Below are 22,207 nucleotides of genomic sequence, written 5' to 3' on the forward strand. Positions count from 1 at the left end.
TGCATCACAAGCTGTGCCATCTGGATTCTTCCCACCAACAAAAGCTTTCCTGAACTACACACGTGGTGACTCTCCCTACAATACTTCTAGCTCTTTCCCTGTTCCCACTCCAGCACTACACATCCCCCTATTCCACCAACGCACCCGTGCTTCTTTTTACTTCTCTCCTTTTCTGCAACCCCCCCCCCCCCCCTCCACCCTCTCTCTAGACCTATTGACTGCATCTAGCTGCCCTACCCTCTCTCCACCTCAACCCTGCATGGTGCCACAGCAGCGCTTTACCACCCTTTCCCTGCTGTCCCTACTCCTCCTCCTTGCCCCAGCCTCTTTCTTACCCCCACCCGGTTGCCTCTCCCATCATGCAGTGCTGTTTGTAGTCTGGCTTCAGCTCCGAGAGACTGTGGTCATGTGCATGAGAGTTGCATTTGTGTGTGTGTGTGTGTGTGTGTGTGTGTGTGTGTGTGTTGTCTATTTTTGACAAATCCCTTGTTGTCTGAAAGTTTATTATGTGACAGTCTTTTTGTTGTGCCTCTCCGAGACTCAGCAGCTCCACTACATGAAGAGTAGCAACTATCCTTTTCATAATACTGTTACATTCCATCATGGATTTTCCATTGTCAGACAAAGTAATGCATATGATCAGGCAAGGATATGACATTGTGAAAAAAATAGAGTGGGGGGGAGGGGGGGTGTTAGGGAGGAAAATTTAAAGAATATCATGAATTGATAATTATTGAAATTTTAAACAATATCCCTCATGTTTCATGAACAGTTCACGTACACATTCTTGGAGAACAAGGGAGGAAGACAATTATAAATAAAGGAGCTATGCATATAGAAAAGCCATAAAAATATCAATGACTGAAAAGAAATTCCATGAGCAATAACTAAAAGAAATGAACAAAAAAAGAACATTGCTTAACAACACACAAAAGAGGAAAACTAAACTAGACACACAATTTGGCATAATGATTTATGAAGGACATCTTAGAAAGAAAAATTGGAGGAAGAAGAACTACAGCCAGCCAACAGAATACATAAATACATAACTCTTACATTATTTTTCAATTACGACATAAAATTTTATAGAAGATCCCTTCTTACGAAGGACCAATACAACACACAGTTTATTTACTTGCAATATATATATTTTAAGCTAGTTGTTAAAAACTGAACTATTTCATATTTTAACATAATTTGTCTTCTAATAGATAACTTCATTAAACCTTTTTAATATTTAACTAGACAGAACAGAGGAAACTGATTAACTTGCTTCTTCAGTATGAGCACGCTTTACAATACTGTGAGCAAAGCAGTAAAAACTAGCAATAAAAACTCTACTGAGGAAGACAATGTCAAGTTTCTGTGACAGCAGCAACTCACTTTGTGTTTAAAGTGTAAGACAGGAAAAAAATCTTCAGAGCCAACCAGGTGTTCGCACACAGTTGGGGAGAATTATGAAATTACTTCCTCTTCTCCTCTATAGCTGTGCTTTATACCAAAAGCACCAGACTGAATGTTGGGTTCTTCCTTTATCTGAGATGTCGCCAACTGTAACAGTGCAAGACAAAACTGTTAATACCTAAAAGCTGTTGTCTCCAGCATTTCCTTTAGTCTATTCATGTAGGGCGATGTAAGTTGCTCAAGTGTATTGTTCAACTAGCTTCCATAACTCAAAACATATCTAATTGAGAATCTACAGCCACAAGATTGGCACTTTAGTCTCGGCAGGTGACTATATTGGGTTCTTGCACCCAGTAAAGATACTTCAGAAGCAAAAATGTGAGAACTCCCTCTATAGCACACTATCCATAGGGTCTACAAGTGTCTTGAACATGAGCCCAAATTCAACATTACCACACATAATTCATATGGTAAGTAATCAGGCCAACAATTCACTGGTTCATAGCAAACAGTTTCACATATTAATCTCACAAAGTTTCATATTACACAATTGCAAAAAAGAAAACAAAAGTTACCTGCTACCACTAGAAGTAGTCATTAACAGTAATCCACAAAATGACACACTCAACTAAAGTTCGTTGATGTTCAGCTAGATAACAAGTTAAAATTGAGTAAATACATATATAAACTAATCGAGAAGTTCAGTTTAGAATGTTTTGTAGTAGTTTTAGTAGTAGTAGTAGTAGTAGTAGTGGTAGTAGTAGTAGTAGTATTTCCTGAGTGTTTTGGTACAAGGGACTGATGGACTCCAGCAGATCACTAGGGAGTAATAATATGATTATGAGTTATTCAGTTTGGTACCCCAATTAGCTTTGTTTCCGTGAAAATAGAATGAGGTGACAAAAGTCCTAGGAAAGGGATATGCACATGTATGGATGGCGGTGGTATTGCATAAAGGTGTAAAAGGGCAGTGCATTGGTGGTGTTGTTATTTATTCTCAGGTGATTCATATGAAAATGTGACTGACATTTATGGCCACAGACTTTGAACACAGAAAGATAGTTGGAGTTAAGCACATGGGACATTCTACTTCAGAAATCGTTAGTGATTTCAATGAAATGAAATGATCATGTTGCGTTGTTGGCCAGGAGACCCCATCCAAGGAAGTTCCGCTGCTGGGTTGCAAATAATTTCAGGTGATGCCACACTGGGTGACTTCCATGTCGATTAAATATTCTGAAAGCCACAGTGTCAAGACTGTGCTGGGAATACTGAATTTCAGGTATTACCTCTCATTGTCGACAACACAGTGGCAGACACCCTTCACTTAATGACTGAGAGCAGCAGTATTTACATGTGGAGTTGTCAGTGCTAACAGGCAAGCAACATTGTGTGAGCTAACTGCAGAAATCAATGTGGGACGCATGACAAACGTATCCACTAGGACAGGGTGGCGAAATGTGGCATGGGCTATGACAGCAGACGACTGAACCAAGTGTCTTTGTTAACAGCAAGACATCGCCTGCAGCGGTCCTCCTGGCCTTTGACCATATTGGTCGGACCTTCAACAAATTGAAAACCATGGCCTGGTCAGATGAGTCACAATTTCAGTTGGTAAGAGTTGATGGTAAGATTCAAGTGTGGTGCAGACCCCACGAAGCCATGAGCTCAAGTTGTCAACAAGGCACTGTGCGAACTGGTGGAGACTCCATAATGGTGTGGGCTATGTTTCCGTAGAATGAACTGCATCCTCTGGTCCAGTTGAACCAATCACAGACTGGAAATTGTTATGTTTGCCTACTTGGAGACCATTTGCAGCCATTCATGGACTTCCCAGACAACGATGGAATTTTTATGTACGACAACGCGCCGTATCACTGGGCTACAATTGTTCGCCACTGGTTGGAAGAACATTCTCGAGCAGATCATCTGACACGAATCCCATTGAACATTTATGGGACATAATCAAGATGTGAGTTTGTGTGCAAAATCCTGCACCGGCAACACTTCCACAATTATGGATGGCTGTAAAGGCACAATATTTCTGAAAGGGACTTCCAATGACTTGCTAGGTCCATACCACATCAAGTTCTTACACTACACTGGGCAAAAGGAGGTTCCACGAGATATTCGGAGGTATCCAATCACTTTTGTCACCTCAGAGTACCTTCACACCCATGAAAATGCCAGTAACGTGCATCAACCAAAACATGGAATGACCTGTATTCTTGTACACACCTGCATGAAGACACAAAAGCACTGTGATGTGGCTGCCATAGATGCAGAAGTGCTGAGAATACCATCATTATGCTGCTCTTCCATTTTATTCAGTGAACCCATACTTGAGGTCCATACTGCCCAACCCTTCTTCAGTATACCTACCCATAATGCTGTGTATTACTGTTGATGTACAACTAACACTGCTGGAAAAACAAACCTGAGACATAACCAAGCAGTACGTAACGTAACCCTGAGGGCAAAGAGTTAAGTGGGTCTTACTGTTGCCAGCAATAAGTACTGTGAGTCTTTTGGCACTGTTGAGTAAATATTTTTGGTAACAAGGGTAAGAAATCAAATGACATGCAATTACTCTGTAATGAGTCACTGGATACCACGGAACTCTTTATCAAAATACCCAGAAAATGTACATGGGCAACCCATGAAATATTCGGGTTCATCCTGTATTCACTCATTTACATACTCACAGGCCTAGTTGGACAAGGATGGGAGAAGTAGTCTTTGCTTTATAGTAGGAACAATCACAGGTTTGCCTGAAATAATGGAGAGAAACCACAGTGAAGCTAAATCAGGAGAGCCAGACGGTGATGTGATGCCAGTTTGCTTAAAACAGCACAATCTTATTTGGGTTATTCCAGCATATAATGCTGCTTCGCCTTTACTTTCCTGTAAATAATTTATTTCATAGTGTAAAAAGCTATTGTTACACTGTTAATTCATTTCTCAGTACCAATCACTGACCACACCTGTCAGCTGATACTCAGGCCATAAGAGTGTTATGTTTCAATTTTGTTTACTGTAACACCCTATTTGATTTCCTGTAAAACTGTGCTTATGGTTGATTTCGGGTCCTTGGTTAGGATGTTGCTGTCATCAGTACACATTGCTGTTTTTGAACACAGGCAGAGGGGAAGAAGGAGAGGGAGAGGCAAGGGGGGGGAGGGGGGAGGGGGGGTGGTGGTGGGAGGGGGATGAGGGAGGGGGAGGGGGGAGGGAGGGAGGGAGAGAACTAAGATATAGTATGTGACTGGAATATTATATCACTTATTTGTGACTAGTGTAATCTATCATTTACTTTGGGCCTAATTTGTTTAGAGATGCATATAAATCAATTTGATTTATATTTCAGAAATTTCTATTGATACAGTAGTAACACTCCAGCAGAGAGCAACAAAGTTAGCAAAGGGGATGACTGCGATCAACAGAGAAGGAAAATTTGACAAAGAGGCATTGATGATGTCTACATCCACATGATTACTCTGAAGTGTTTGGCAGAAAGTACATTGAAGAACCACTTTGAGATCATCAGAATGAAATCCATATGACACTCTTGTGGGTAGCGATTGTTGAATATAGACAATCGAGAAAATAACAGTAAGCGATTGTATCATTTTATTACAGTAGATCTAGATTATGGAGACTTTGGGCTAATGTCACCTGTTGTTACATGCACTGAAGATGACTATGTAATAGTTGAACTCTAGATCTGCTCTAATAAAACAATGTACTTCACTAAGTATTTCTGTTCTTTTCTCCACTGTCTATTTTCAGACTATTTCTAGACCATACCACTCTCGAACAGCACGTGGGAGAAATGAACAGCTAAATCTTTTTGTGGGAAGTCCAATTTATCATATTTTATTGTGATGACTGTTTCTTCCTAAATAGGTGGGAGTCGACAAAATATTTTCACATTCCAAGGTGGAAGATGGTGACCGAAATTTCATGAAAATACCTCACTGCAGCAAAAAAGCGTTCGTTTTAATTACTGCCAACCCAGTTCACTTATATCCATGACATTCTCTCCCATGTTTTGCGATGGAATTTTTTTTATGTCCCCTGTCAATGATACGTGGTAAGGACCCATATCACATAGCAGTATTCAAGAAGCAAACTGAGAGCAGTCTCTTCAGTGGATTTGTTGCATCTTCTGCCTATAAAACACAGTCTTTGCTTCATCTTCCCAGTGCAATAGTTCCAATTTAATTTCTTTGTAGGTCCCTGGGCACTTGGTAGAATTTACAACCTTTAAATTTGTGTTGTTTGTCATGTAACCAAAATTTAATTTAATTTTTAAGTACTCCTGGGAGGACCCGACACATTTTATTGCTTAGGGTCAATTGCAACTTTTCACACCTTGCAAATATCTTGTCTAAATCATTTTGCAATTCATTTTGAACTCCTGGTGACTTTCGGTCTCATTAGATGACTTCTCATCAATTTATGTGAATTGCAAACTTTCTGACAGGAAATCATAAATCCTATTCACAGTTACAAATCTGATTAAAAGCTGCTGGTGAGGAAAGTAGAGAGAAAGAGAATGGCAGGCTAATGACAGCAAGTAGAACTATACAGCCTCGATAAATTGGTTTCTAACATTTACATTGGAATCTGGAGACAATAAATCTCCATCTACAAATGTCACAACCAAGATTCTCCAGGTCAGAAGATGAAGATGCCTCTCAGGTAACTGTGTTAATAATTTTATAAATCTACAGTCATAGACCAAACCTGCTCATTATGGGTACATTTAAATATAATGTATGCTGTTAATGCAAAATGTCACTGCTGATCACTCACTATTACTTAAGAGTTTCATGGTGGTTATGTTGTTACAATATGCTAAATGATAATGTGACATTAGGTAAGAGAACATTGAAATAGGCCTGCTTGTAGTAATCAAGAGAATTACATGAGTGCTGTGTGTGGCTACACAACAAAGAAGCTCATAAATATTTAATTTCTTTGCACATGGGTCCACATACACAGTAAACAATTTTAAGGTTAAAACAATTTTCCCAATTACGGATGTTTAAAAATAATGTCCCTTTATATCATTATCCATTTGTGTACTCTCAGCTGATATTAGTGTGCAGCCATCATGAAGTGTTTCCTAAAATAAGCGGCACAACAAGGAATAAAATTTGTGCATTACTGACAAAGGAAACTAGCATTGTGCTGGCGTACACCTTCGCCAGCACACTGGGATACCAGGAAACACTGTATAGTAGGCACTGAATTAGGCGCGCCTATGACAGGAGAAGACCTTGACACGCCCCCAGGCTACATGCAGATAATGCCCCCTGGGCAGCGTGCATAAGGCCGCTGCCACTGACCGAGCTGTCTCAATCTCTCAAGCTCAGTACTCAGTTCACATTGCACCTCAATATGTCACACTGTGCTCTATGTCTTCCACAGCGATAGTCATCGCCCTGCAACTCAGCTAGCTGTGAGGGAACTTTAGTCACTGTATATAGTTGTGATACGGACACGGACAGGATTCAAGAATTAGTACATGTTACTTGACTGTTGTTAACCACAGAACTTCAGACTGGACATAATTGAAGTTAATACTCAATTGGTTTCTGTAATAAAGCATATTTTAACCACGTGTGCATTTTGTGTTGTAGTGAGAGGAAACTGGCCACCCACCTATCACACCACCCTCTCCACATCCAGCCAGGAACCACAAAACATTGCAAGAGGGCACAGCCACAACAAGCACAAATGCCGTGCAAAAAATATTTTTTGGTAAGACTACTGAAATCATAGCCACTGGAATAACCTGGCGGTATTGATGGAGCTCTCATATTTGGAAGTTCCATTACACTCCCTTGTTATTCCAATCGTTTTGAGGTGAAAATGGAACTCTAATTTTAGTAAGTAGCCATGTCAAAAACATATTTTTAACGTCATTTAATGACACAGGAGCTATAAGTAAACACAATACATGGTACAAATAGATACAGAAGATGTGTAAAACACATCTTAGCAGACTAGCATTAGCTTATAAATCAAAAGGTAAACGTGTGACGAGAGTAGAAGAAACAGAAACAGCCACTTGTTTAACACTAAACTTCGACATGGGAGACTCCATGTTAAGTGGTCTACGCGTCCTCACTTGACCATCTACAATTTAGTTCAAATTCAGTGTGCAGGTTTGCTAAATGACCAAAGGAAGATTTCCAAATTTCTAGCTCCCAAGTTTTTAACACTTTGTCAACAAGGGCCTCTTAAGTGAAGCATTCACAAATATACTGACATTTCAAAAATTGTAGCCATTTCTGAAGTGCCATAATTCAGCAGACAATTTTTGTTAAGCTAAAAAACTGGACAACACAAGTGAACAATATGCACTGTGCACATTCAGTAAGTTTTAAGTCATTTGGTTCACTATTTTGCTCTAAATGCCACTCAAAGTTGCCAATAAAGTGTATCATAACAAATTTTCTCCCAAGTTGAACTAGCTTGATCTCTTTATATAGAAGGTTTAGAAACCTGTTCCTTTGTGACCTTCTTGCCCAGTAGTTTAATTATAAAGCTACTAAATTTTATCACTTGTGAGTTAATACTCTGGAGATAGACATGAAGCTGCTGGAAAACAAATTTTCTGCCAAAGTAAGCTATTTTTGAGTCCTAGTTTCTTAAAATGTATGACTGATCCATACTTGTTTTACCTACTGCTTGAAAGAACACTTTTCTCGTGATAAAATATCAAATTGTAATTATTTTTCCCCTTGAAGATCTATAGTTATATAGTAAATTTGTCATGAAAATCAGTACTTTGGAGCACCATATAAACCTAGGGTTTTTTGAAGTTATCATAACTAAAACCTGCAATGGTAAATGGTGGTTTTTGCCACTACAATTTAGCATCATTATTGCCAAGGGTTCACATCTGATAGCCAGGTAAGTCCAGGCAGGACCGAGGGACTTTTTTCAGTTTCACGAGCCTGTTAGTGAGTAGCTTAATAAAGGTTCCCAAGCCTTGTGTGTCTTTCTTAAATTCGTTCCTAAGCTCTTGTGGAATTTAGCAGAGTTTCCCAAGTCTCATGTTTGGGTATCTCTGTGACTTTCAAGCTGACATTAATGAAAAGGCAGCATTAGTGTTACACAGTGATTTAAAGTTCTCCATCAATTTTATTAATGACTGGTTGTGGGAAACTGCTGTTTATCCAGTGTTGTTGTAGAGGGCAACTGCAGATTTATGATAATATTATCATGTAAGACACCTGTGAATGAAAATACGCAAAATATCTTAAGGTTAATCCCATCAAAAGTGAAACCAAAATAGAAAATGTGAAATGCTAAAGATTTTTGTCTTGATGAACATAAACCCATTTCTGAAACTGTACAATATCTTACACCATAATGATGAATACATCATATTTCTGCCGAAAGGAACTAATGGACATTCACTCTAAGTGGGGAAAAATTCATGACTTTTGATACATTATATTTTGATAGTGCTGTATTTCTTTGCTATTCAGATGTTTCCAACGAATCATTTAGACATCTCAAAACAAATTCAAATAAAACTTGAAATACTTTTTACATTACAAAAGAATAAAATAGGGAATTTATTAACTGTTACATCTGTACAAATTTTGCTACACATCCATAATTTCAAACAAAAATTATTTTGCTCTTTTAATTAGCTATGAAAAAAAAAATTAAAACGTATCACAGTGCCAGAAATTCTATTACAGATATAATGCTCTAATGACACAAGGAATTCCAAAATGTGTCTCAAAAAATGTTTGACACATTGCAGAAATGTGAAAACTTAAAGAAGTATCCAGAATTCCTCAACTGATTGTCTCCTCACAAGAACTCATTAGCTAGTATCAATGGAGTAAAGATTGAGACAGAAAGAGTAGTTAAAGTCGCAGACAGTTACCAGTCTACTTTCATCTGCTATTGAATCTGATTATCTGCAATGTGATATGCTAGCTATTCATGTTTTTAGTCAGAAAATACTTTAGAAACTAAAAAAGAAAATTCCTACACCAATTCTGATACCATACAGAACCACTGTGAACAGCAACAGTATATTAAGGAAGGACAGTAGTATCACAATGAGTCGCAATCCCATTAGTTTTTCATTGTTCTCACATATCCACATTTCATCTATAAATAACTATCTTCAGTGCATCTGACTGAGTTGTAATCTATCAAGTTCCCATCAGTTTATGTCATCAATAAAGTTGTGTTGTGACATGTACCAATAGGAGTTTGTTGGATTACAATTAAATCACATTCACTGAAGATGGATATTTATAGCTGAAATCTAGATATGCAAGAACAATAACAATCTGATAGGGCTGCAACTGACTGCGGTATTCCTGTCCTTCCTTATAATAAAATTCCTATTTGTAAAGTGATGGAAATACTCTCTGATGGAGTTTGTCAACATTTTAAATACTTTAGCCAACATAACTTTCAGGAAAGATGACTGTTGTCTTGCTTTACATTGGCATTTCTTTTGCAATCACAAGGAAAAGGAACTATTGATGGTGTTGGGAGGAATGCTGAAGTATCATGTGTTGCAGTCTGAAAAAGCTAGACAAGCTCTCATTACTGACTGCACACCTTTTGTACAAGTGCAAAATCAATAACTGATAAATTTAATATAACAGCAGTCCCAGCAGAGAAGGTAATGAGCCATACTAACAAGTTACAGCAGTGTTGGAGAGATATCAGACCTCTACCAAACACTCAGCAGTTCCACAGTTTTTATGCCATTGGGAAATATACCGTTAAAATATGTTTCCTGTCTGAGGTGCACTCAAACTTATTGCAGCGTACAGTGTACAAAAAGAAAAACCATACATTCTTTCACAACCTGCTGCAATGCTGAAAACTTTTCGCAGGCTTTTGGACAGAGGGCTGTTGTTATCACAATCTGAACTAGAACATCTGTACAAGTTGTCAGAGAAGAATGTCAAATAAGAACGTTTTAGTTAAATGCCTTCTGAGAGTAGGAAATCAATATGTACGGCCAGAAAAGTAGTGTGTACTTTACAAGAGCTGATCACAGAGTCTCAAGAAACATTAGCTTTTGTTCAAATTAAATTAAATCTTTTAAACTAAATTTATTCTCTTATCTGATGTGTTGCACCTGTAAAACTAAAATATTAAATACAAAACATTTGTCTTATTTTAGACCACTTAAGAGTACGTGATGATTGACTGATCTGGCCTTGTAACATTAACCAAAACGGCCTTGCTGTGCTGGTACTGCGAACGGCTGAAAGCAAGGGGAAACTACAGCCGTAATTTCTCCCGAGGACATGCAGCTTTACTGTATGATTAAATGATGATGGCGTCCTCTTGGGTAAAATATTCCGGAGGTAAAATAGTCCCCCATTCGGATCTCCGGGCGGGGACTACTCAAGAGGACGTCGTTATCAGGAGAAAGAAAACTGGCATTCTACAGATCGGAGCGTGGAATGTCAGATCCCTTAATCGGGCAGGTAGGTTAGAAAATTTAAAAAGGGAAATGGATAGATTAAAGTTAGATATAGTGGGAATTAGTGAAGTTCGGTGGCAGGAGGAACAAGACTTTTGGTCAGGTGATTACAGGGTTATAAATACAAAATCAAATAGGGGTAATGCAGGAGTAGGTTTAATAATGAATAAAAAAAACAGGAGTGCGGGTTAGCTACTACAAACAGCATAGTGAACGCATTATTGTGGCCAAGATAGACACAAAGCCCATGCCTACTACAGTAGTACAAGTTTATATGCCAACTAGCTCTGCAGATGATGAAGAAATTGATGAAATGTATGACGAGATAAAAGAAATTATTCAGGTAGTGAAGGGAGACGAAAATTTAATAGTCATGGGTGACTGGAATTCGTCAGCAGGAAAAGGGAGAGAAGGAAACATAGTAGGTGAATATGGATTGGGGGGAAGAAATGAAAGAGGAAGCTGCCTTGTAGAATTTTGCACAGAGCATAATTTAATCATAGCTAACACTTGGTTCAAGAATCATGAAAGAAGGTTGTATACCTGGAAGAATCCTGGAGATACTAAAAGGTATCAGATAGATTACATAATGGTAAGACAGAGATTTAGGAATCAGGTTTTAAATTGTAAGACATTTCCAGGGGCATATGTGGATTCTGACCACAATCTATTGGTTATGAACTGCAGATTGAAACTGAAGAAACTGCAAAAAGGCAGGAATTTAAGGAGATGGGATCTGGATAAACTGAAAGAACCAGAGGTTGTACAGAGTTTCAGGGAGAGCATAAGGGAGCAATTGACAGGAATGGGGGAAAGAAATACAGTAGAAGAAGAATGGGTAGCTCTGAGGGATGAAATAGTGAAGGCAGCAGAGGATCATGTAGGTAAAAAGACGAGGGCTAATAGAAATCCTTGGGTAACAGAAGAAATATTGAATTTAATTGATGAAAGGAGAAAATATAAAAATGCAGTAAATGAAGCAGGCAAAAAGGAATACAAACGTCTCAAAAATGAGATCGACAGGAAGTGCAAAATGGCTAAGCAGGGATGGCTAGAGGACAAATGTAAGGATGTAGAGGCTTGTCTCACTAGGGGTAAGATAGATACTGCCTACAGGAAAATTAAAGAGGCCTTTGGAGAGAAGAGAACCACTTGTATGAATATCAAGAGCTCAGATGGCAACCCAGTTCTAAGCAAAGAAGGGAAGGCAGAAAGGTGGAAGGAGTATACAGAGGGTTTATACAAGGGCGATGTACTTGAGGACAATATTATGGAAATGGAAGAGGATGTAGATGAAGATGAAATGGGAGATAAGATACTGCATGAGGAGTTTGACAGAGCACTGAAAGACTTGAGTCGAAACAAGGCCCCGGGAGTAGACAACATTCCATTAGAACTACTGATGGCCTTGGGAGAGCCAGTCATGACAAAACTCTACCATCTGGTGAGCAAGATGTATGAGACAGGCGAAATACCCACAGACTTCAAGAAGAATATAATAATTCCAATCCCAAAGAAAGCAGGTGTTGACAGATGTGAAAATTACAGAACTATCAGTTTAATAAGTCACAGCTGCAAAATAGTAACGCGAATTCTTTACAGACGAATGGAAAAACTGGTAGAAGCGGACCTCGGGGAAGATCAGTTTGGATTCCGTAGAAATGTTGGAACACGTGAGGCAATACTAACCTTACGACTTATCTTAGAAGAAAGATTAAGAAAAGGCAAACCTACGTTTCTAGCATTTGTAGACTTAGAGAAAGCTTTTGACAACGTTAACTGGAATACTCTCTTTCAAATTCTGAAGGTGGCAGGGGTAAAATACCGGGAACGAAAGGCTATTTACAATTTGTACAGAAACCAGATGGCAGTTATAAGAGTCGAGGGGCATGAAAGGGAAGCAGAGGTTGGGAAAGGAGTGAGACAGGGTTGTAGCCTCTCCCCGATGTTATTCAATCTGTATATTGAGCAAGCAGTAAAGGAAACAAAAGAAAAATTCGGAGTAGGTATTAAAATTCATGGAGAAGAAGGACTTGGAAGAGCAGTTGAACGGAATGGACAGTGTCTTGAAAGGGGGATATAAGATGAACATCAGCAAAAGCAAAACGAGGAGAATGGAATGTAGTCAAATTAAATCGGGTGATGCTGAGGGTATTAGATTAGGAAATGAGACACTTAAAGTAGTAAAGGAGTTTTGCTATTTAGGGAGTAAAATAACTGATGATGGTCGAAGTAGAGAGGATATAAAATGTAGAATGGCAATGGCAAGGAAATCGTTTCTGAAGAAGAGAAGTTTGTTAACATCGAGTATAAATTTAAGTGTCAGGAAGTCGTTTCTGAAAGTATTTGTATGGAGTGTAGCCATGTATGGAAGTGAAACATGGACGATAACCAGTTTGGACAAGAAGAGAATAGAAGCTTTCGAAATGTGGTGCTACAGAAGAATGCTGAAGATAAGGTGGGTAGATCACGTAACTAATGAGGAGGTATTGAATAGGATTGGGGACAAGAGAAGTTTGTGGCACAACTTGACTAGAAGAAGGGATCGGTTGGTAGGACATGTTTTGAGGCATCAAGGGATCACAAATTTAGCATTGGAGGGCAGCGGGAGGGTAAAAATCGTAGAGGGAGACCAAGAGATCAATACACTAAGCAGATTCAGAAGGATGTAGGTTGCAGTAGGTACTGGGAGATGAAGAAGCTTGCGCAGGATAGAGTAGCATGGAGAGCTGCATCAAACCAGTCTCAGGACTGAAGACCACAACAACAACAACAAGAGTATGTGATGTTTAAAGCTTTCCCAGCATACTGATTGTTCCATAAACCCTGTTTATGGAACACTTAAGAGTATACTTATTTAATGTCTGACATATTTTTGTAAACACTGTCCCTTGTATTTATACAAATACCGCAAGTTTCTATGTGTACTGAAGACATCACAGGTGTTACAAGAATTTCAAATACATGTATATTATTTTTGATTTTCTAAGTTATGTCTGTAACACAACATTTTTATCCTAATAGTGGGTAATGAGCACAGACTGCTTCAACAAAACTGAATATTGTTCATATTAATGTTTATCTATAAAAAATAACTTTTGAGAATTATAGGGTCGACAGAAGCGTCCGATCCCATGCGTTGGCTTTGACCCGTGATGTAAGGGTGGTGTTGTGTGTGACGTCATGACGGCGCAGAGTTTTGTTTGTGAGTGTGGTGTGTTTGTAGATGTTGTCGTGTTGTGGTTTGTTGTGCTCTCTGGTGGTATGTTCAGGGTTTTCGTTTGTGTGGTGTAATGGGCTCAGTTTGCTTTTGCTCATTAACCAGAATTGTTCGAGTGTTGGCTGTGTTTGTAGTGGAATTCGTTTCAGTGAGTTAACGACTTTGTGTGAAGGTTAATTTAGTGTTGTTCGCTGTACATCATGTGGTAATTTTAGTAAAATTAATCGGTTGTTGTTTCTGTTCAGGAATGGATATGACAGATAAAATTAACAGTGCGCAGGACAAGGGAAGTGTTCGATCCCAATGTCTGGTTGTGTATGTTGATATTGCTATCGAGAGATGTTTTTGAGCTATGTAGGCCAAGGAAAGTGTTTGATCTTAATTTATGGGATCGGGAGTTGCTGTTGAGCTATATAGGTCAAGGGAAGTGTCCGATTCCAGATGATATTGTGTTGGTATTTGGGGAGTTTTGTGATGTCGGTTTTTTTTTCGTCATTTTGTGTGGTTTTGTATGGGGTTGGGTGTCTAAATTTGTTTATATTTAGTTTGCCCCCACCCTAAAACACCCTATTTCCCACGCTTGTCCTGTTAGTGTTATTAGGCTTTTTGTAGAAAGTGTGTGTGTTTGTTTTTAGATGTATTTTCGTCCTCATAATGTGTACATACCGACTTTATATGCGCCATATTGGAATTGTGGTTTATGGTCGTTTCCGCCATATTTGTGACGTCAAGGGTCAAAGCAGACAGGTGGGATCGGACGCTTCCGTATTTCCCAATTATTATTATGGCAAAGAAAGCTGAACCTAAACATTTTAGCACACTTATCACATGATTTTTCTGGTTTAAGTTTTCATCAACCCAATAACTCAGAACTTCATACGCTATTCATTGTTACTTGATGGTATACTATATTAATAAGGGGTGGGAGGGGGTTGGGCATTTATGACAGCTGTGGTTTTTTTACCCATCCCAAAGTTTAAAGTTAGCCCACAGCTGGATCTCCTTTTATAACTGTACAACAGACGTTGAGTTACTGACGCCATGAGACACTAGGAGTAAGATGAATGAGAAGCAGTTTTGTAGTAAAAATTTCATTTCAAGTGGATAGCGAAATTGTGATCTGAATAAATGTCTCCAGTTTTTGGAGAAAAATATCCCTGACACTCAATATTTACATAGTTCAGAAAGTTTATAAGAGACTACGCCAATGACAGTGCCGTACATTATATGTTTAGGGGAGCAAAATCGCTACCAGCACTCACTGCAAGGGGTGAAATGAATACAAGATGAGGAGAGAAAGTGGTGTGGGTACTGCAGCTGGTTGTAGGTAGGCAATGACACAGTACTTGACAGACAGTATGGTCACTACAATGAGCAGAAGCAGCTGCATCAAAGTCTGACAAAATCTGCAGTCTACTATTCCGGAAATAGAAATTGTTAACATAAAATAATCATTATGCCAACTACATTAGATTTTGGTATTTTGTTGTTGTTGATGATAATGATGATCTAGTCATCAGTCTGAAGAATGGCTTCATGCAGCTCTCCATGTTATTCTATAACATGCAAGCCTATTCCTCTCTGCATAACTGCTGACACCCTCAGCCATTTGAGCACACATACTTGGTCTCCTCCTGGCAACCTGACAATTCCTTGATGCCTCAGAATGAGTCTATCAACCAATCACTTACATTAGTCAAGCTGTACTAGTTTTCTTCTCCCCAATTTGATTCAGTACCTTTTCATTAGTAATTCACCCTACCCACCTTATCTTAGGTATTCTTTTGTAGCACCACTTTTGAGAAGTTTCTATCGCTTCTTACTAGAACTATTTGTCATCACTGTTCCAATTTGTCAGGCAGCTATACTTTGTGCAAAACGTTTCAGAAAAAAATTCCTAGCATTTCAATTTATTTCTGTATTTTAAAAAAAAAAACCTCTCTTTCTCTGAAATGTTTTTCTTGTTACTATCAGTCATCATCAGCTGTTTTGCAACCAAATAGTAAAATTCACCGATTAAATTCAGTATCTCACTTCCTAATTTAATTCCCACAACATTGCCTGATTTACCTGGACTACATTCTATTGCCCTTCTTTTACTTTCGCTGATGTAATTACCTTACAATCTCCAGAAAAGTACCTGAAGTATAGACTTGCTATTACTTCAATTTGTACTGAATGTTAAAAAATTTATCTCTTCTAGTCACATGGCACATATTGCTCATATAGGGATCGTGAGGATGAGAGTGGAATAACTACAGCATACACAGAGGCATTCAAACAATCATTCTTCTTACACTACATGGTGAATGGAATGAGAAGAAACCCTACCTGGTACAAAGGAACGTACCCTTTGCCATGCACTTCACAGTGGTTTGCAGAGTATAGATGTACATGTAGATGATAGGTACCCAAAATCGCAAACCAAAAAGTGTAAATCATTTTTAATTGGTGTTCGCTGAATGTCTTCTAAATAACTACATATTCTATTCCCTAAATGTTGCCAAGTTTCTCGTTATAACATCACATTACTTGGTTTCACCAACTCACAACCAAACCAAACAACTTTAATTCTAAGAAATAGTAAAATAAATATAGAAGCTGTGGAGGCATGAATTTAAGAAAATCAAAAATAACCCATGAAGCACATTGAATGATTTCAATTTTGATGGCCAAAATACATTACCATTTTATTCGCTTCTCACTGGTTACCTAAAACTATCCTTTCACTAGCCGATGACTAATCTTATTAGATAGGTTAACCCTTTAACTGCTCTGGACGTGTTAGCACGCGTGCCTTTGTACCTGTCCCTGTGTCGCGTACACACGTTCAGAGCACACAGGAACTGGTACAAAGGCACACATGTTAACACATCCAGAGCAGTTAAAGGGTTAAGGAAGGACAAATTTACATCTACAACACTCGCAGATTTACAGAAAACTTTTGATAATACCGAATGGAATACATTATCTGAAATTCTGAATGCAGCTTCAATAAGATACTGGAAGCAAAAAGCTATTTACAACTTCTCCAGAAACCAGACTGCAGCTATAAGAATCAAAGGACATGAAATGGCAACAGCAGTTGAGGAGGAAGTGAGACAGGGCTGTACCCTATCCCCAACATTACTCAATATGTTCACTAGACAAGTAGTGTAGGAAACTAAGGAGAAATTTGTTGAGAGAAAGATGCAGGGTGAAGACATAGAGCTCTTATGTTTCCTAATGACATTCTAATTGTCACGGCAAAGGACTTTGAAGAGCAGTTGAACAGAATTGGTATTGTCCTGAAAAGTGGTTATAAGATGAATATCAACAATAGTGAAACAAGGTTAATGGAATGTCATCAGTTAAATCAGGTGGTCCTGGGGGAATCAGATTATGAAATGAGACACCAGAGATATAGACGAGTTTTGCTGTTTGTGCAGCAAAATTGCTGATGATGACTGAAGTAGAGAGGAGATAAAATGCAACTGGCAATAAAAGTATTTCTGAAAGAGAGATATTTTTATAACATTTAAATATTAGTAGGCCTAAGTCTTTTCCAAAGTTATCTGTATTGAGCATAACCTTGTACAGAAGTCAGACTGTTGTGTATGATAAATGGTTCATACAAGAAGAGAACAGAACCTCCTGAACTGTCGCACTACAGGAGAATACTGATGAGCAGATAGATAGATTGGACAGCTAATGAGGGAGAATAGAATCAAACTGAGCAGAAAAGAAATTTCTGGTGTGTGTGTTTTTGAGGGGGGGGGGGGGGGGGGGGGGGGGAAGGAGGGGGGGTTGTAATAGTAAAGTGGTGAAAAGGGCTGACTGCAGTGAGTAGGTTCAAACAGTTTTAGATTGTGGTAGTTACGCAGGGATGAAGAGGCTTGCACGGGATATAGGACAGACTAGCATGGACTGCAGCACTGAACCAATCTTCGCACTGAAGACCAAATCATCATCATCCCACTGGCTATGTGAAATTGATGTGTTGCCAACCAATGGGTTATGGTGGAATTACAGAAGTGTCCGATTCCATCTGTCTGCTTTGACCTATGATGTCATCAATATGGCAGAAATGGCTACTTCCAACATATACAAAATGACAACAATGACATCACTATGTACACATGCCAACAAATGCAAACAAGAATAAAAATGACACAATAACATATCATCCCCACAAATAAGATAAAACTAATGGGACAACCATGGAAAATTGGGGGTTTTGGGTGGGAACAAAAAATATATATATCCACATGGTCCTAAAACAATATATTAAAAAAATTTTATTGCAGCATTCCACTACACCAACAAAATCACAGAAATCGGACATTTCCCTTGATCTATTTAGCTCAACCATGGCTTCCAATGTCAAAAAACAAACACCTACAACATCAAAAAATGGAACCGGGCATTTCCCTTTTGGTATCAAGAGCTGCGGTTGAGCTATATACTATCAATACCAAAAAACCAACACCAGCAACTCAAAAAATTGGAATCAAAACCTCTACACCTCAAAACCCAAATACCCCACATTCACTACATCAATTAAGACACAACTGACCAACCAAAAATATACAACACACAAAACATCGCAATTACTACACAATGAAACCAAAACAAAAATTGGATGCCTACAATGCCACATCACAAACATGACATGTAACATATTCAACAATAAGACCGAACATCTGCAGAAACTGTATGACAGACATCATATCATCACCAATCTCGGAATGTAATGATACACTCGTGAACTTCATTGTCACATCCACAACTAACAAAAAGGCATTAAAAAAAATTTGACTTCTTTCCACACACAAAACATCAAATTAATCAGACCTAACAAAAATGCCAAAAACACACACAAAAATCATGTTTACATGATGACAACCAAAACTCAAATGAACCCAATACCGCAAGTTAAACTCAGCATGTCCACATCCAAGACAAGAAGGAACCATCAAATAACAACATGACATCTACAAACACAACCAACTCAATAACTCTGCACCGTAATGACATCACACACCACACCATTACATTGTGGGTCAAAGCAGACGGGTGGAATTGGACACTTCTATTGACCTGTTAAGGCTGGCAGCATTTCTGATCTAGAAATTAGCCGACAAAGTTGCAGAGGGATACTGTTGCTGTGTCACACTTGTTCCCGACTCATGTCACCCCGTCAATCAGCAACTGAAACGGTTGTTACTTGGAAAAGAAAAGCAGGAAGACAGATGGATGTAATATCAACAAACAGAGGATTTCTTGGGCTTGTATGTATCACCAGCTCACGTCATTCTGCAGCAAAAGTTTGCTTTTAGCAAGTAGCATAACACTTCCTGTCAAGGAGTCAGTGCTCTCTTGCTATGTGAATAGCACTGCACAACTGCTGAAACCAGGTTGGATTACCACAGTTTTTCAATCCAACGGTAAACAAAAGGATGTGTGTCTAAGGACTTTGTCTGAAAATCTCATTCTACTAGGATGAGAATGACAATTACCGGAAACAGTAACAGTAACATAGAGACTTAGGAAATCAGCTCATGTAACACAACAGTGCTCCCATACTTCAGTATAATAGCCGCGTGGGACATTTACCTGTAATAGTGTTTAAAGTTCTTGAATTCTCTCTTTATAACTTTAACCCATATGGCTTTCCCTTGTTCCTGCAAAAGGAGTCTACCTAAGGATGGCAGTCAGAAGAACAATGAGGGATGACCGTTGCCACCAGTAAGAAGAGATTTAGAAAATGAAATGACAATGTTCTGACATTTTTAAAAAATTAGTACCTGCTACCAGTCAATTTACTATTTCAAAGCTCCTGCTGATCATGTTTGTTTCTGCAGCCTGTGAAGTACCAAAGCTGTTACCAATCAGTGAATGTTAGTGGGTGATTTGTCATAATTCTGAGTACATCAGTACAGTTATGGTTAGAAAGAGAGCAATAAGTACGTTCTGCCAGGTGATGGTGGTGGTGGTTAGTGTTTAACGTCCCGTCGACAGCGAGGTCATTAGAGACGGAGCGCAAGCTCGGGTTAGGGAAGGATTGGGAAGGAAATCGGCCGTGCCCTTTCAAAGGAACCATCCCGGCATTTGCCTGAAACGATTTAGGGAAATCACGGAAAACCTAAATCAGGATGGCTGGAGACGGGATTGAACCGTCGTCCTCCCGAATGTGAGTCCAGTGTGCTAACCACTGCGCCACCTCGCTCGGTTCTGCCAGGTGAAGAGACACACTGTAATGAAAATTATTTTCAAATAGGAAAACAAACGGCTCTGCATTCCAGAATTACCGTTGTAGTACCAAACCTGGTTTAACATCTCAGTACACATGAGAATCTGATGTCAGCACAAAATCAGATGAATGAACGAATAGTAACTTACTGTAAAGCTCACACACATCTATTCAAAAATAAATCTAAATACTGTATATGTCAACGATTTTATGTTTGGTTTACCGGACAGTCCTTTGCTACAACAATTGCACAGATGAAAAATAATGGAACACTGTGGATATTCTCATATATAACGCTTGGTCTTTACTGTTAACGGGGTAAGAGAGGACGGGGGGACGCGTAGAATGACAGCTTTTTCCATTTATATCACAGAAACGTATCGACATTTTTGACTTCTAAAGTAACCGAATAATTACACAGACAGAAATGTGTGTAAAAGTTGTGTGGTGGACGACGCTTGATTTTTCGGTAGCTTATGTATGATATATATATATATATAAATTACGTGCATCAAAACGCTTCTCAGTGGTTTGTCAATTACCTATTATACTAGCCTATTTCTGAATTTACCTTGCAGTTAAATTTTTTTTGGCGAAAATTGTGTTAATGTTGCAGAGTGCGTTACGTAGGGCGCGAACACAAACATCCAGCTACGCTACAGACCAATGTATTATGATAACCTGTATTTGACATTTACAGTTGGCTTCGCCAACTCTTAACCAAATTATCACCTCAGAACATAACACAGACCTCGGGCTACACTACAAATCAATCTGTCACCTGTACCACGGGTTCTGAGTGGCTCAATATCACAGTCTAGTAGAAATGTGGCTTCGAAAATTCATTTCCGCTAACAGTTGTTCTACAGTTGCTAGCAATAATATTACTTACGCCTTCGTTGTATGTTACTTCCGAAAAACTTGTAACGTCAAAATTCTCTTCCATTTTCTTTTCTTCAAAGAAATGAAACGAGATGCTGTGCAAAAGTACACAAATAACGAACACAAATACATCAAATTTGTCATAAACCACAAACTTCACGGTTGTCACAACATGTTAACCCAAATTACCCAGTCGTAAACACACAACACTGAATGTAACACAATCGAAATCGTAACGTTTTCGATATATGATAATGATATCGATATAGACAGCACCTATAACTTCAATAGCTATCGTTCACCAGCGATACACAAATGTCTGCCTATAATTTTTCTAGTTGGTTCATATTTGAAACAGATATCCATCAACATGTACGAGTTGTTTCATTTCACGCCGGAGGAAAGCAGAGTATTAAGTATACTATTTGCAGTCAAGAAGAATGTACTATATCCCGGCTTTGTCCATAGCGATAGATATCCAATGACTTAACGATGATTGTTGCTGTGACGTCCGTGGTGCGTATTTTGAATAGCATTTCTTCATAGTGCACTTAGTTGTCATTTTCCTGTTGATTTCGTGAAAAATATTATTTTAAGCAGTGCTGTGTTTGGGAAATGAATTGCTATCACCTCTATACAGTCTGGGGGTCTAGTGAAGCAGGGGATACAACCCATCCGGTTTGACCAATGACGTCATACATTACTCATGTGGCTTCACTACAAGCCACAGATAACAAAACAGTAAAGTTTGGAAGGTAGGAGACGAGGTACTGGCAGAAGTAAAGCTGTGAGTACGGGGCGTGAGTCGTGCTTCGGTAGCTCAGTTGGTAGAGCACTTGCCCGCGAAAAGCAAAGGTCCCGAGTTCGAGTCTTGGTCGGGCACACAGTTTTAATCTGCCAGGAAGTTTCATATCAGCGCACACTCCGCTGCAGAGTGAAAATCTCATTCTGAAAACAGTCTGTGTTCCTGGCATGGAGG

The 22,207-nt window shown here is 38.8% G+C and overlaps 1 protein-coding gene across 2 annotated transcripts in view; it reads right to left on the reverse strand.

The window, feature by feature from the left end:
- The window catches only part of LOC126424869 (zinc finger and BTB domain-containing protein 24-like), a 137,187-nt gene extending 115,764 nt beyond the window's left edge, over positions 1-21,423 (reverse strand). For both annotated transcript variants that reach the window (XM_050087697.1, XM_050087696.1), the window contains exons 1-2: positions 21,239-21,423; positions 1,384-1,551 (exon numbers count right to left, since the gene is read on the reverse strand). The gene's annotated coding sequence lies outside the window, so the exon portion shown is untranslated. The remainder of the gene's footprint in view (positions 1-1,383; positions 1,552-21,238) is intronic.
- Positions 21,424-22,207: the final 784 nt, after the last annotated feature.

The sequence above is a fragment of the Schistocerca serialis genome, chromosome 10, assembly GCF_023864345.2.
Source record: "Schistocerca serialis cubense isolate TAMUIC-IGC-003099 chromosome 10, iqSchSeri2.2, whole genome shotgun sequence".
Lineage (NCBI taxonomy): Eukaryota > Metazoa > Arthropoda > Insecta > Orthoptera > Acrididae > Schistocerca > Schistocerca serialis.